Source organism: Mesoplodon densirostris, chromosome 9 (assembly GCF_025265405.1).
Source record: "Mesoplodon densirostris isolate mMesDen1 chromosome 9, mMesDen1 primary haplotype, whole genome shotgun sequence".
Classification (NCBI taxonomy): domain Eukaryota; kingdom Metazoa; phylum Chordata; class Mammalia; order Artiodactyla; family Ziphiidae; genus Mesoplodon; species Mesoplodon densirostris.
Genome location: NC_082669.1, coordinates 47,951,758 through 47,962,145, shown reverse-complemented (window position 1 = coordinate 47,962,145; position 10,388 = coordinate 47,951,758).

Here is a 10,388-nt window from a genome sequence, read left to right as displayed (position 1 = left end):
ACCGCAATGAGAAGCCCTCGCACCACAACAAAGAGTAGCTCCCACTTGCCGCAACTAGAGAAAGCCTGCGCACAGCAATGAAGACCCAATGCAGCCAAAAAAAAATAAATAAATAAATATATTAACAAACAAACAAACAAAAAACCCACTACTCATCTATTAGAGTGGCTAAAATTAAAAAGAATGACCATACCAAGTGTTGACAAAGGTGTGGCTCAATGGAAACTCTCTCTCTTTTTTTTTTTGCAGTGTGGTTCCATTTATATGAAATGTTCAGAATAGGTAGAACCAGAGAGACAAAGTAGATTGGGCTATAGGGCCATGACACACACCCACTGACCAGATACTCCAGAAGCAAGTCCAGGCATCCTGCCATCCAGCCAGAGAGCAAGCACTGGTCTGAGTGAAGGGTTTGGGGCTGCGAGTCCCAAGACCTGAGGATAGTTCCTTTCTTCACTAGCATTGTGACTCTAGGCAACTCAGCTAGTGGGAATAGAAAATGATACAGCCACTTTGGAAAATAGTTTGGCAGCTTCTTAAAACTTTAAACATAACACCTACCATAGTTATTCTACTTCTAGGTATATACTCCAAAGTAATGCAAGCAACATGTCTTGGAAAAACCTGTACATAAATTTTCACAGCAGCTTTACTTGTAACAGCCAGAAAATTTAAACTTAAGCCCAAATATCCATCAACAGGTGAAGAGACAAATAAATTGTGACATATTATTATACGGGAAAACTGCTCAGCAATAAAAAGGGATGGACTATGAGTACTTAATGACAAGATGGATGAATATCAAAATAAGTAGACTGAATGAAAAGAGCCAGATGAAGAACAGTACATAATGTTTGATTTCATTAATGTAAAATTCTGGAAGATGCAAGCTAATCTATAATGACAGAAAGTATATCAGCAGAAGAGTAGCAAGAATGAGGTTACAAAGGGACACAAAGAAATTTTTGTGGGTGTCAATCTGTTCATTATTTTGATCATGGTTTAGGTTTTACAAGTATATTCATATGTCCAAACTTCTAAAATTGTATACTTTAAACATGTACAGTAAATGGTATGTCAGTTATACCCAATAAAACTTTAACAAAAATTTTTTTTAAATCTCCTACATTCCTTAGTTCCCCAAGGAATCTTCATCAATCTTTTAGTCCCAGATAGATAGCACTGTTTTATATGTACTATCATCCATACACCTTATCATATTTCGTTGTTTTTGTTGATTTACCTATCTACCTCACTAGATTTTAAGCAATATAAACAGTGGTATTATTTTTGAGACTGATTTCTTAGAGGTAAGACACACCCTCTCCGAAAACACACATTGGTTCTGTTCAAGGTAGAGCAGTGACTTGAATGGACATCGTCCCGTACTGATGCCTGTTGACTGAAGAAAAATGCACAACCTAAAAGCTGCAAGTTATGTTTTATTTGGGGACTTTACTGAGGACTGTAGCCTGGGAGATAGCCATAGCTCTGAGCAATAGCTCTAAGCAATAGCTCTGAGCTATTCAGATAGCTCTGAGGAACTGCTCCAAAGAGGTAAAGTGGGAGCCAGGATATATAGGTGTTTTTGCTGAAAACAAACAAACAAACAAAAACACCCATGGAGTCACACATCAAAAGATTAATGCTAATCACAAAAAACAGACATCTCAAGTTAATGATTTTAGTGCTTTTTTAAGTATGGGAAGATGCAAGAGTCTGGGCTCATTGAAATTATTTCTTAGATATGCATCTGAACTATCTAGGGCCAATATCCTGTTTTTCTCCATCCTGAATTCCCCTCAGGCTGCACCCTCAGGGACAGCTGCAGTGGCTGATGGCTTGATGGTGGGGCAACATTCTGTGTTTACCAAAATGACAGGCAACATTTTTTGTCCACATGCTTATGTCTATATACTCTTTGTTGTTAAGGCTATCATTATTAATTACTAATGACTGAAATTTGAAGACTAATCTGAAAAGAATTTAACATCTTCACAGTGATATTGAAGAATTTTGAAAAGTTGAAATCAGAAGGTTAAACACATATCCTTTGACACACATCTTGTAGCTATGCCAGCTCCTATTTGACTCCTCTGTCTTCAATCTAAAACTAACCTGGGGGCCTCCCTGGTGGCGCAAGTGTTTGAGAGTCCGCCTGCCGATGCAGGGAATACGGGTTCGTGCCCCGGTCTGGGAGGATCCCATATGCCGCGGAGCGGCTGGGCCCGTGAGCCATGGCCGCTGAGCCTGTGCGTCCGGAGCCTGTGCTCCGCAACGGGGGAGGCCACAACAGTGAGAGGCCCGCATACCGCAAAAAATAAATAAATAAATAAATAAATAAAATAAAACTAACCTGGTCCTCCTATGCATATCTGTCACTCATGGAAATTCTCAAGAAACTTTGTTAGGAGTTTCACTCTGGGAAACATAAAAGATAATAATGATAACAGGCCAGGCTGTATCCAGCTGTCGTAATTTAGGAGTCATAGTGGGGAAGAGCTTTAGAAAGCAGTGTTTAGGAATGAGAAAAGGAATATTTCCTGCCATATCAGTAAACAGAGGATGTCACAGTCATCAGCAATTGCAGCCACAGCCTATGGTGAGCTCTCAGGGAACTCAGAAGGAAAGAATACCTGCCATCTAGCAGCCATCAAATTACAGCCACTCCCCATGGTGAGCCCTGAGGAAACTCAGGATATGAAAACACAGGATACTGGCCTCAGATAGCTGAGGTCCATATCAAAGGAATGATTTCAGTGAGCCCAGACTCTTACATCTTCCCATACAAAGAAAAGTGTTAAATTCCTTAACTTGACATATCTGGTTTTCTTTAACTAACAATAATCTTTTGAAGTTCAGACTATCTGCCCTTTGTTGCAAAACTCCTCTGTATACTGGCTGCCCACGCCTGCCCCTCCCCCGCCCTTCCAACCTCCTTGCAGCAGGTCTCTCAGGGTTACTGAGGTGCTGCCTCCCTGGCTTGAAGTCCTAAAAATTCCTGCCGAATAAAACATAATTCTCAACTTTTAGGTTGTGAATGTATTTTTTAGTTGACAGGGAGAGAAAACAAGTAAAATGAAAATTAAAGGAAAGTTTGGGGTTAGCACAAAAGTCTCAATAGACATTAAGATGAGAGGTAAATGGTATTCTTTTCTCCCTTAGACTAAAATTTTCTAGTTATATGGAATCAAAAAATCCTAAGAACTCTATTGGTGTTTTATGTTATTGTATGGAACTCTGTTATCTAAAAGAATACATCCTAACCACATATGGCTATTGAGCACCTGAAATGTGGCTACTCAGAATTGAATTGTACAAATTTTTAACTTCATATGAAAAACAGAATTTAAAATATCTCATTAATTTTTTATCTTTATATTTTTATATTTATGTTGAGATAATAATGTCTAAGATATACTGAATTATTAAAATTAATTTCACCCATTTCTTTTTACTTTATCTAATATGGCTACTAGAACATTTTAAATTACATATATGGCTTGCATTTGTTGCTCAATTATATTTTTGCTGAACAGCACTGTTTATAGAGAATAAACACTTTCATCCAAAGCCTGAACTGATAACTGGCATTTCAGAGGAAGAATTTTCATACCTACAGGTTAGTCCTTTTACATTGTAGTCATTCTATTTGAATAAAGGAACAAAAGAAGATTTTAATAGCAAATGTCACTGCCTTCTAAAAAAGTTGGGAGGATACTGCTGTGTTTGGGAACACACAGTGGGCATTTTGGTTATAAAAAAAAGAAGTCTCAAGGTTAGTCTTGTAACAGAGACGCTGCGATAAAGGTAGAGCCACGTAGGTCTGTATAAGTGGAATTTTCCATTTTCATTGCAGCAGCTTGAGAAAAGGGGAGTCTGGGCCCCTGGACTTATAGAAAAGCCATTTGGGAAAAATCTCATTGGAGAATCAGAGTGGGCTCCCGGGGAACTGATGGCTGACTGGGCTCAAGAAGAAGGGGGATCACTACAATATGACTCTTGGCACAAAATGAACTTTGAACTCTAATAAAAATCAATGTTGTTGCTGTACACCTGAAACTAACACAACATTGTAAATCAACTATACTCCAATAAAAAAAAATTTTTTTAATGCAAAAACAAAAATCAATGTTGGATATTCAGTTTTAAGTTGTTTGGGGTTTTTTTTGTACTTAAACCATTTTATCTGTTATACATACAGCTTTCTCTTTATGCTGACTTATGGTATGATAGAAAGGAACCACGTTTAAATGTGTGGCAAAGGGATGCAGAGAGAGCAACAAAGAATCCATAAGTAGTGATAAGACGGCACAAAGTGATCAAGATTTGAGCCAGGAGCAGAGCACAGAAAATAATGACAGTCAACTACCAGCAAAAAGTTGTAAGCCTTCCTTCTCAAAAATCTGTAGAAAAACTGGGGAGTACATGCCCCTGGAAAAGAGGGTTCATGTTATTTTATTTGCCTACTAATGGAAAGGGTGACTCTGGAAGATGGGAGAACTATGGAGACACATTGGGTAATTTATGTATATGGAATCTTTACTCAGATATTTTCAGGTTTCTCATCTACTTTCAGTTCCTATTTCAGATTTAATATTTAATGAGAAAGAACAAATTCATTTAATTACAAACTCTAACTAGATTTTTATAACATCATTTTAAGCTTGGGGGATACTAGGTGTCAAATTGATAAGATCTCAGTATTTAGGAGCTCCCATAAGACTTTAAATTTTTAATTAATTTGATTTTTATTAATTCGTTCTTACTTTAAATTTACTGTATTATATTTTGAGTATCACTCATATGATTACGGCATTGATATTTTTTAAATGACAATCCATAAAACAATCAATCTACTTAGACATCTTCCCACCACTCTGCACCTTGTTGATCACTAAGGCAAATTTGAAGAACACTTAAAAAGCCAGAATCCAGGGTGCCAAAGCTATGTCCCGCTTCACAAATAAAAATTAAAATCTCACCCCTTTAAATGTTAAACTGCAATTTAAACAATGATATTACTTTTTAAAGAGAGGAAATAGAAAAACTGTAAAAAAAAAAAAATGACTCTTTTCAGGGTTTTCTGAAATGTGGAGTCACCTAGTATTGATATGCCACAATTGAATACTGCCTCTATATCTAAATCATAATTACTATTTCCCAAAGCCACTTTTGAAAATGAGAAGGAATTATGGCTAGCAAATATAACACCATTGCTGTAATGACCGAGGTCTAAATATAGCCATCTTTGTCTAATTGGGTTTTTTTTTTAATACATTTATTTATTTATTTATTTATTTATTTTTGGCTGCATTGGGTCTTCGTTGCTGCACACGGGCTTTCTCTAGTTGCGGTGAGCGGGGGTTACTGTTCGTTGCGGTGCGTGGGCTTCTCACTGCGGTGGCTCCACTTGTTGTGGACCACGGGCTCTAGGTGCGCGGGCTTTAGTAGTTGTTGCACGCGAGCTCAGTAGTTGCAGCACGGGCTCAGTTGTTCATGGTATGTGAAGTCTTTAAACAGTTTTTAATCTGGTCCTCATGGACAGACTTCAAGGAAATCTGTGACCCCTTTGAAAATGTATACAAAATGTTTTTGTGTCTCTTTTTCTTTCCCCTTAGGAGAGGAAGGTTCATATCATATTTCAGATTATTAAAGAGACCTGTGACCTAAAAATAATTTAACAATCACTGCTTTGGAATGTATTTTAAATGAACGCTAATTTGATGACTCCTGTTATCTCTTAATGAATCCTGTTATCTCTTAAAGAAAACCTATCATGGGGATTCCCTGGCAGTCCAGTGGTTAGAACTCAGCACTTTCATTGCTAGGGGCCCAGGTTTGATCCTTGGTCAGGAAACTAAGATCCTGCAAGCCCTGCAAGCAATGTGGTATGGCAAAAAACAAAACAAAACAAAACAGAACACCTATCATCTCATATGTGAAGTATTAGACTAAGATTTGAAAACACAGAGTAGTAAAATTCTTGATCTATTAGGGAAAAATATCTAGAAAAAAATTAGAAAAGCCTATGAGCATATTTAAGATCCTACCTCTCTAAGAAACCTAAAAAAAAAAAAATTATTCTTGCTGCTTTTAGCATTCTCTTCCATGAAAGCCCATAGCAGTTTATTCCCGTCACAGTCTCTGATATGAAGTTTAAGAATTATTTTTTATATTAGCATATATCTTTCAGTGTTCATGTATTTTAACCTTTTTTTCAGACAAAAATCCATCTTTCTAGTTAAACACATACACTTCTGCTATGGTGGTTAATAGTTTAGGCTTTGAAATCAGAATATCTGAGTTCCAGTTCTGCTATTTACTAGCTCTGTGGCCATAAATAAGTCATAGTACCTTGAATCCTCTATTTCCTCTATTTAAATAAAAAGATGTGGGATAATAGTAGAACTTAATACAAAGTATTTCTATAAAAGTTAAATGAGGTGGGAATTCCCTGGTGGTCCAATGGTTAGGACTTGGCACTTTCACTGCTGAGGGCACGGATTCAATCCCTGGTCGGGGAACTAAGATACCACAAGCCGAGTGGCACAGCCAAAAAAAAAAAAGTTAAATGAGGTGATGTAAAGAATGCCTGGTAAAATAAATTCATTCATTCAGCATAGTTTTCTCAAACTCCTAAAATTATTCTCATTAGAAATTATGATTAAGACAAAGATCCTACAAAAAATTCAGATGAATTAAAGTTACTAACTAGTTTTAATTATTTTTACTTTTTTCCAGGTTTATTGAGATATAATTGACGTATAACATTGTGTAAGTTTAAGGTGTACAACACGTTGATTTGATACTCATTTATTGCAAAAGGATAGCAACCACAGCATTCATTAGCTAACACCTGCATCATGTCACATAATTACCATTCCTTTTTTGTGGTGAGAACATTTAAGATCTACTCTTTCAAGTATATGATACTGTATTGTTAATTATAGTCACTATGCTGTACATTAGGTCCCCAGAACTTATTCATCTTGTAACTGGAAGTTTGTACATCTCGGTTTTCTCCCACTCCCCAACCCCTGGTAACCACAATCCTAGTCTCTGTTTCTATGAGTCAGCTTTGTAAAATTCCATGTATAATGTGATATAATACAGTATTTTTCTTTCTCTGTCTGACTTGCTTCACTTAGCATAACGCTCTCAAATTCCATCCATGTTGCCACAAACAGCAGGACGTCCTTCTTTCTCTTTGGCAAATAATATTCCTGTGTGTTTGTGTATACATATATATACACACATATATATGTATATATACATATGTGTATATATATGCCATATATATATGCACCACATCTTGTTTATTGATTTATCCATTGACACTTAGGGTGTTTAAATATTTTGGCTATTGTGAGCAATGCTACAATGAACATGGAAGTGCAGATATCTCAAGACCCTGTTTTCCTTTCCTTCATATATATACTGAAGAAGTGGGATTGCTGGATCATATGGTAGTTCTAGTTTTAAGAAACCTCCATAACGTTTTCCAGAGTGGCTGAAGGAATTTACTCTCCCACCACCAGCACAAAAGGATACCCTTTTCTCCACATCCTTGCCAACACTTCCCTGTTGATGAGGTAGGAAGATGAAGAGAGCCCTCCCAGGCCTTCTGACCTGCTATGGAGTGCCAAGCACCAGATTCCCTTCTGGTGTTTGCATAGGTGGGAGCTTCCCTAGCTGACCCTGGTGAAAAGAGTATTAAGATCACTTGTATGATCTTAATTCCAATGGCAAATCTGCTTATATCTTCTAGCTTCCCCTGGTCCCTCTCTAAGCTCATTCTTTGGCTTATCTCTCTCACTTTTTTCCCCCATTCTTTGTTGACACACTTTGACTCAAATTCTAGCTGTGTTGCTCAATATCTGTGTGATGTGGGACACAAGTTGCCTCACCTCACTAAGCCTCAGTTTTCTCATCTGTAAAAAGGGGGGAGATTGTACATTTCTCAAAGGGTTGTGGAGCTTCAGTGGGCTCATGTTATGGTTATTTATTGCTGAATAAAAAGCCATCCTGTATCTTAGTGGGTTAAAACTGTGAGTTACATTTATTTTGGTCATAAATCTGCAACTTAGGTAAGACTCAACAGGGACATCCTCTATGTTCCACTTGTTGACAGTTGTAGTAGTCACCCAGCTGGAAAGCTGGGTGCTGTCATCATCTGAAGGCCTGCCCACTCATGTGTCTGGAGATCAGTGAGGTCTCAGTTGGGTCAGATAGCCAGAACACCTACATGAGGCACCTCCCTGTGGCTACTTGGCTGCCTTACAAGATGGTGGCTAGGTTCCAAGGATGAGCATCCCAAGAGAGAGAAAGCCAGGTGGAAACACTGCCTTTTATGACCTCACAGGAGGTCAAAGAGGGTGACTTCTGCTGTTTTCTGCTCATCAGGAAGGTCACAAAAATCCACTCAGTTTCAAGGGGAGTAAAAACAGATTCCACTGTTTGAGAGGTCTCAAACTCAAAGCAAAACAACTTCTTCTTTTTTAAGCAAACTTCTTTTGAAGTAAATTTTGCAATATGGTTGAGAGCTATTAGGATTTGGGTGATTTACCATTACAGTAGACTAAAGAGAAAACTGGAATATGAGGCAAGGCTAAGTTTTCAAAAGTTAATTAAACATAGAAAAATCATTTAGCTTCAGCATCAATGACGAATATAACCAGAAATCATTACAGAAGAATTATCACCTATTCAAAGTTATCCTGGGGGCTTCCCTGGTGGCGCAGTGGTTAAGAATCCGCCTGCCAGTGTAGGGGACACGGGTTTGAGCCCTGGTCGGGGAAGATCCCACATGCCGCGGAGCAATGAAGCCCGTGCGCCACAACTACTGAGCCCGCGTGCCTGGAGCCCATGCTCCACAACAAGAGAAGCCACCGCAACGAGAAGCCCGCACACCACACTGAAGAGTAGACCCTGCTCGCTGCAACTAGAGAAAGCCATGCACAGCAACGAAGAACCAAAGCAGCCAAAAATAAATAAATAAAATAAATAAATTTATTTAAGAAAAAAACAAAGTTATCCTGGACTCTTCAATAAAGCATATGGCCTTCATATCTGATAGCACAGAGACTGAAATAGAACTCAGGAAATCATTGTTAACCAAACAACTGCAAGCTTTTCAGAAAACTTTCCTTCCAAAATGTGCTTGAATGGTGAAAATCAGAGTACAGGGGCAAATGCATCAAGCATTTAATATCTATTTTTAAAAATACTTCATTGTTACATAGGCAGTAAGTTTATCATTAATATTTACTAGGTAACTTAAGCTGTCAGCTCCTGGCTGCAACCCATTGAGACTGGCATTATTACCATCTCTGTTTTACAGATAATAAAGTTAGGAATAAAGAAGGTTAAGTATCTTGTCCACTGTTACACACACTCTATATATCCCAGTCAGGCTGGGCTCATCCTCAGGTAATCTGGCTCTAAAGGCTATATTCCTAACCATGCCACTAAATTGCTTCTTACAGGGATCTTTTTGCAGAAAGACTCACTCCTATGTGAACTCCAGTTATTTGGATAAGGACATGCTGCCCAGCCAGAATTTTTAAAGTTAAGTGATAAAGTTAGTTGAGAGAATAATGACTAAGTATTCCCTTGAGAAATAAAAAAATAATAATAATACCTTTTTTTTTTTTTTTTTTTTTTTTTTTTTTTGCGGTACGCGGGCCTCTCACTGTTGTGGTCTCTCCCATTGTGGAGCACAGGCTCCAGACGCGCAGGCTCAGCGGCCATGGCTCACGGGCCCAGCTGCTCCGCGGCATGTGGGATCTTCCTGGACTGGGGCACGAACCCGTGTGCCCTGTATCGGCAGGCGGACTCTCAACCACTGCGCCACCAGGGAAGCCCAATAATACCTTTTTTAAACTGAAAAATAGTACATATTAAATTATAGAAATATTTGCCAATTTAAAAATGTATATAGTAAATAAAAATAGCCTCAAACTACAAATGACTGTTTATATTTTGTATAGTTCCTTCCATTTATATCTATATGTTCTAAATGTGAATATACTTTACAGCCCTAATAATACTTCATATACCATCTATTGCATACTGCTTTTATTTAGTGGTATATTATTATCATCACTTCTCATGTAACAAAACATCTTTACAACGTAACTTTTACAGGCTTTATGAGATCTCATTGCATGGCTATTCCATATTTAAGTAACCCTGTAATTCTATGAAAGGTAGAGTCATACACGTAGACCGTCAGAAGATTTGGAAGCTGCTTTTCTTTTTTTCCCCCATGATTCTGATATGTTTTAGCCATACTATTTATTTTGAAATTTCAAACAATGTTAGTGAAAGATGCCCACCCCTCTCCTCAACTTTGGAAGGCCTGGGCTGATTATGAGGGGTTAAAT